Raw genomic sequence first — 7043 nt, forward strand, 5'->3', positions numbered from 1 at the left:
CACACACACACACACGCTGATATTATAAGGCCCTATAAACACAGAGCCACAAAATTTCAAAGCACGCTGGCAGCTGGCTTCTTCGTAGATGCTGCCTCTTCCATCTATTGACTGTTTTCTTTGATTTTCATGGAATTCTATGCTAGGGAATTCTGGGGGTGTTGGCCACAGACCTTGGTGGGAAAGATAAAAGGCATGTTAGGCACGACCCAGGTTGGCTGGGATGGAAATATTTTGCAAATGTCAGATAATAGAGGGCATGAAAATACTGGTTCTATCTGAAGAGAGTTCTTCCTTTTTCTTTTTTTTTTTTAAATATGTCTCATCTAAAGATAGAGGCTGACTAATGTCCACAGCAGGAAATAAGAACAAGCAAATTTGTCAATTAGAATCCTGTTTGTGCTTCTGTTGCCTGGTCAATCATTTTACTAATTAGTTAATTCATTCATTCATTGATTTATTCACTTATTCATTCATTCGACATCAATTTATTTTTTAAAAATAACATTTTTTGTGATTATAATAGCAATGCATATTCATTGCAGAAATTTGGAAAATCCATTAAAGTACAAAGAAGGAAATGAAAATCACCTTCTTTCCTCTCTACCCAAAACTCATGACTGTTTCATATTCTGGTGCATTTTCTTTCATAAAGACAGCCTGCATGGGGCTGGGGCCCGCAGGCACCCTTGCCTCTTGCCCTTGAATGAGAGTCAGCACTTGGACACTCACCTCCAAGTAAATCTACCCTCATAAAGTAGAAGAGAAAAATGAAGATTTTGCCAAAGTTTTTAGGGGGAGGCAAAGGAGGACACAATACATATGGCACAGCAAAACTTAATCAAAAATTTCCATTAGACATCTGAGTTCTCTGCCAGGCCCCCAGTTCCCATCAATTGCCAACTGTCTTAACTCCTTGCCTATCATTAGTCCTGCCACAGGGAGCCTGTCTTGTCACCAGCTCCAGCCTCTTCTCTATCCACATCCTCACGTGTCTTTCCTCTCAGTAAACAAAATATCCCCATCTTTATAAGCCAGAAGAGGCTTGTGAGAAACACATGCTTTTCCCTTGTAATAGATCATTTTTTTCTGTCTTGTTCAGAAATGTATGTATGTGCATGTATATACATGCACACATATTATATACGCATTTTAATAAAATGAAATTTTATTGTACCTACTAGTTTTTGAATTGCTTTTTCTCCCACATAACATTTTATTTTCCCTTACAATTAAACATTCTTTGAAAATGTCATTTTTTATAGCTGTATAGTATTTCATTACGTGATACACTATAATGTATTTGACTTGGGATTTCAGGGTCAAATTGAATGAGCATTTTGAAATTTGATGTAACTTGCCCTCCAGGAAAATGCTAGTATGAAACACTTATTGAGCACTTCTTGGGTACCAGGCAGTATGTTAGCTGCTGGAGATATTAAAAAATGTAGGACATGTGCTCTGTTATTCGGGAGTTTATAGTTGAGCATTTGCTGTAACTGGATGGTAGGTCACTGTCCCTCCTCTAAAATGTGTATTTGAATTTGCACTTAATAATATGATTGAGAAACTCCTGGATGTAACACAAAATTTATTTATTTTATTTATTTATTTTTTAAAGATTTTATTTTTTTTCCTTTTTCTCCCCAAAGATCCTGGTACATAGTTGTATATTCTTAGTTGTGGGTCCTTCTAGTTGTGGCATGTGGGATGCCACCTCAGTGTGGCTGGATGAGTGGTGCCACGTCTGCACCCAGGACTCGAACCAAGGAAACACTGGGCCACCTGCAGCAGAGCACGCAAACCTAACCACTTGGCCATGGGGCTGGCCCCCCAAAATTTATTTTTAAATATATCCATCACATACAAAGAAAACCTTCTAATTCTTAAAGCCAACCAAAAACTTCTATATACAATATTTGCCAGTTTATAAAACATGCAAGCATATTAAATACTTTTTATTTCGGGACTGGCCCTGTGACCGAGTGGTTAAGTTCGCGCGCTCTGCTGCAGGCGGCCCAGTGTTTCGTTGGTTCGAATCCTGGGTGCGGACATGGCACTGCTCATCAAACCACGCTGAGGCAGCGTCCCACATGGCACAACTAGAAGGACCCACAACTAAGATTATACAACTATGTACCTGGGGGGCTTTGGGGAGAAAAAGGAAAAAAATAAAATCTAAATACTTCTAATTTCACCCCGAAATTCTGTGTTTTAAAGAAAAAGGTAAATATTTCTTATTTACGGATTGAAATTTACTTTTATTTGGTCTTGAAGAGGAAATCACTTCTTTGTTCATATAGATGTCATACACTAAAATCTTATAGGAAATCCTACATTCTGACTCGTCAGGATTAGATGGCCAGTAGGATATGAAATTTGTGTCTTTGCTAGGATATTTGCTGCTGCCTCACTCTGTTACTAGCATCAGCTATTTTCTTGTCTCCAAGTGCATTTTCTATTTAGATCACACGTAACTATTTCTTAGCATTCTTAGTAATGAAAATAATGTAAGCAATGAACTTGAATTATATATGTCATGGTAGGTTGCACGTTTATCACCGAATACTTGCCGGGATTTAGCATCCCTGACTCAGTGATGCCGGTCCTCACTCAGCACGTGATCAACCCTGGGCAATGAAATGTGAGCATTAGCAATATTAGCTATTTTCCAACATAAGCTTTAAGAGCCATCACTTGGTTCTGCCATCTCTTTCTCCTCTCTGCCTCCAAACCAACATGTCCCTGACAGCAGCTGTTGCTTCATCCTGGGTCCGGGAATAAAGAGGAACCCAAAACCCACATAACAAAAGTGAAAAATAAATGTCTGGTGTGGAAGCCACTAAGATTTTGGGATCCTTTGGTACCATAGCATAATGCAGCTTAAGATGACTGTCATATATGCTAAGAAGGAGATGCAGTGATATGGCAGGATCCTTGTTCTGAGCTTAATTCAATTCATTAATTTACATCTGCAGCGTGTGGCTTTTGGGTCATAATATTGGCACATTGTACTGAGTAGAATTTTTGGATTATCTTTTTCGGAGGGTGACGGAGGGAAATGTATTTTACATACCAGAAAATTAACTCTTTTGTTACAAGTACAGAGACTGTATTTTGCATGGATACTCAAAATTTTCAGCTCTTATCTCCAGCATCAGGTGATTACCTGAGTTGATGTCAAGCTAAAATGCAATGACAAATTTCAATTTCAATTCAATCAACCACACACAAAAGTAAAAATCCAGCAGATCCCTATGTTGTGCCATGCCCATCCCGTCTATTTGTCAGCTCTCGGTGAATTCTCACCTCTGAATTTACACACCATTTGACCATACCTCTCACAGAAGAAATAAGTCTGTATTATAACTGTGACCTTATATTCTACTGAGTGGCTCATCCCTTGAGAGCAAGGACTGTGTCTTGTCCAGTGCTTCATGCATATTAAAGATTCATTCATTTTTCCAACCATTCATTCATTCAACCCATAGTTATTGAGCGATTACTATGTGCCAGACAATGTTCTCGTTGCTGAGGATTGCTGTGGTTAACAAGACAGATGCCGTCCCTGCCCTTATGGAGGACACAGGCAAAAAACAAACAAGGAAAAACTATCCAGAAAGAGGTTAACTACCATGAAGGAAAGGGACAGGGTGAAGTAATAAAAGGTAATGGTGGGTTAGCAGATGAGAACCCAGCTAGGTGCGTCAGCAAGGCTTCTAGGAGGAGGTAAAATTGATGCTGAGCCAAGAAGGTCAAGAAGGGTCAACCTCAGGAAAAGCATCACAATCAGAAGAACAAGGAAGCACCAAATCACCAGGGCTAGAAAGAGTGCAGTTTGTTCCTTAGTGAAGGAACTTAAAGACGTCAAGTTACTCCCGATAGACCTGAGGAGGAGTAGAATGAAGGACTTCACAGACACAACAAGTGCTTATAGGACATGATAAGGAATTTGGAGTTCATTCTAGAGAAATGGGAGGCCATTGACGGTTTTTAAGTAGGAGGATGACACGATCCTGTTTACGTTTTAAAAAGAGTTTTCCTGTTCAGGGTATGGATGAGTGTGAAGGGAGCAAGAACAGAGTGAAAGACCACGAGGGAGGCTGCCAGAATCATCCACAGAAAAGGCGATTATAGCCTAGATCGTGAGGGTGACAGTGAAAGTGGGGAGAAAAGGATGGACTTTGGATATATTTTAGAACAAGAAATCATGAGAGTTGCTAATAGGCTGAATTACCTGGGTGGGTGGAGGTGGGGAATCAAGGTGGTGTCTACGTTTTTGAGTTAAGTAAATGTGCAATTGGAGGTGCTATTTACTAACATGAGTTCGATTGGAAAAGGAACAGTCTTATGGTTGGGAGAAGGTAAGAATTCTATTTTGGATATTTTAAGTTTGAGGTTCCTATGAGATAAATAAGAGGAGGAGACATTGAGCAGGCAGTAGGATATATGAGTCTGCAGCTGAGAGGAGAGCTTCAGGCAGAGAGATAAATTTTGCAGTCGTCAGCATATAGGTGTTATTTAAAGCCAAGAGAATGAATGAGATTACCTGGGGAGAAAGGCCCAATAAATGTTTACTGAGTGAATCAATGGATGCCAGGGGAGGGTTGGAGGGCTGGTGATCCCCTAAGTGAGTGCAGCGATGCCAGAGGAGGAGTGGGCTCGGCATAGGGGTGGAGGGGATGATGAGCATGGTTTGGATTTGTGAATTGGAGGTGTCAGCTCCTCACTCAGTCAGAGATCTCCAGGAGTTTCTCACAAATGTGTGTGAGCTTTTGGGAGAATTGTAGCTAAAGAGAAACAGGTAGGCTTCATTGGCCTCTTGGGAGGCTGAAGTGTTGGAATGGATAAGATGGGTGGAAAGACCACGCGGAGCAAGAAGAGAGGAGAGTTGCTGATGGGAATGCAGCGTCCACATGTTCAAGGCGGATAGCAGAGGAGAAGGGACTCTGAGAAGAAGTGGTCAGAGATGGGGTGGAGGAGTAGGGATGATAGCATTGGGTAGACCAAGGTCGAAAAGAGTTCATTGTCAACAGTGTCCATTGCCACAGAGAATAAGGATAAGGTCATGGCATTTGGCAAATTAAAGCTGGCTTTTCTGAGAGCAGCCTCAGAGCAGAGGTGGGAGCAACTCACTGAAAAGTGTGTGAGAGGTGGGCACGAGGAGAGGATGGGCAGAAGGAAAGGATGGGCATAAGGAGAGGATGGCTTATTCTCTCAAGAGCCTTACTAGAAATGAGAAAAGATAATTAGAGGGGAAGGTGGGCTGAGAAAAGAGGTCTTTTAGTATGAAGGAGAAAAGAGGCTGCTAACATTTATTGACTGGGGCTACATGTAGTAGGGAGAACATAATCGTTGCATTAACAGCTGGCACCTGACTTCCTCCTAAGGCGAGGACTGCCCTTGTTTAGGAAGATATTTTGAAAGAGTGTTTGGATGTGAAAGATGAGACTCCAAGCACGGGATGGGAAGATACTGCAAAATAGGGAAATAACCCAACTGCTCTGTGTAAGAAATGAACAGGACTTTGGCGACAGGGACCAAAGAAAGAGAAAAGGGGGAGGATGATGAAGGGAAAAAAGAGGGAGTGGAGAGGCAAGATGGCCAGCGGCTGGGAAGTGCAGACAGCTGGCCAGGGAGGAAATCCTGGGTAAAGGGTAGGGTTGAAGGACTTTTAAAGATAGCAGAGTGACGTCATAATCAGTTAAGGTTGTTTGGCAGACCATGAGGCAAACTTTCTCTGTTCCCTCCGATTTCAGGAAATCGCACCCACAGTCTCATAGCAGGAGTATCGGGGAGAAGGAAGGAATCATGGGCGGTGTCCACTGTAGTTTTTATGGAGTTGAAAGGGGATAATTATCTTTAGATAACAAAACGAGTCCCAAACTGAATGAATTCAGAGATAACGAGGACAGACCTAAATGCCTCCTCTAAGAACCTTAGGAAAGACGGAGTTTTCTCCCGCAAGCAGGGTTGGGAGGGCAGGTCAGTTTCATTTGAACCTCAGAGGACAAGGCTGACTCCAATTGACATGAGAGTTTATGCATACTCTGGGCAAGATGTGGTCTGCTAAAGACTTTAATAGTTGTCATTTTTATTTTTCAGAATGACACTGAAAGGTAAATATTAGAGTTATAGTTCCTATTTTCAGATGAGCAAAGTGTGACTCAGAGAGGTTAAATAAATTGTCCAAGATCACACAACTTGTATTAGTGAAGGAATGATTCAAACTCAGATCTGACTCTGATGCCCTTTTATTTCACCCAGCTGACCCTACTTGTCGCTTGGGCTGAGGGGAGGGGTTAGCAAGACTTGAAACATTAGTAGATTGAACAAAAGGAGTCAGGAGAGGGAGAGAGAGAGAGAGAAAGAGAGAAGGAGAAGAAAGATGCGAGAGTGGGAGGAGGTATTTGAAGAAGCGAAGTGATTTCCCCATCCCTTCTCTACCCTTGTCTTCCTTCCATCTGCTTGGGAGATTCTGAGACTGGTACCATGCTGCTGGGCAAAAAATGAGAGCAATTAGAGGCCTCTCCCTCCCCTGTTTAATTTGGGATGCCTAGCCCCTTTATAGAGTAGTTACTTTCTATTTGGCTGAGCAGATATGAGCAATGTTAATTCTATAATTGGGCCGACCACCCTGGGTGCTTGATAAGCATTAGGTGCCAAACAACGTTGTTCTAACTGAAAGATCCTCTCCTCAAAGCTATCGGTGCCCATGTGTAGGCCCTTAGGCCTTTACATGCTTCAAATAAGCTTAAACTGTAGACTTAGTATTTCACAGCAGGAGCCCGGGCTCCCTTAGCGCTTTATTTTTGCCGAGGATTACTATAGGTTATGCTCTGGCTTATTTATGCTAAATGGTGATTCCCCTGTGCCTGGGCATGAAAACAGGGCCCCGATTCATAAATCTGCTGCTTCTGGGTCTTCACGATGGTTTTGAGGCCCTTGGTAATCATCGATGTGATGTTTGCCTTGTTTGTAAGCATCTGGGAAATGGCAACACGGTCTGGGGGACAGAACTCAGGGAAAACGTGGGGGGACCT

This window comes from Equus asinus, chromosome 20 (genome assembly GCF_041296235.1).
Source record: "Equus asinus isolate D_3611 breed Donkey chromosome 20, EquAss-T2T_v2, whole genome shotgun sequence".
In the NCBI taxonomy this organism is placed as follows: Eukaryota; Metazoa; Chordata; class Mammalia; order Perissodactyla; family Equidae; genus Equus; species Equus asinus.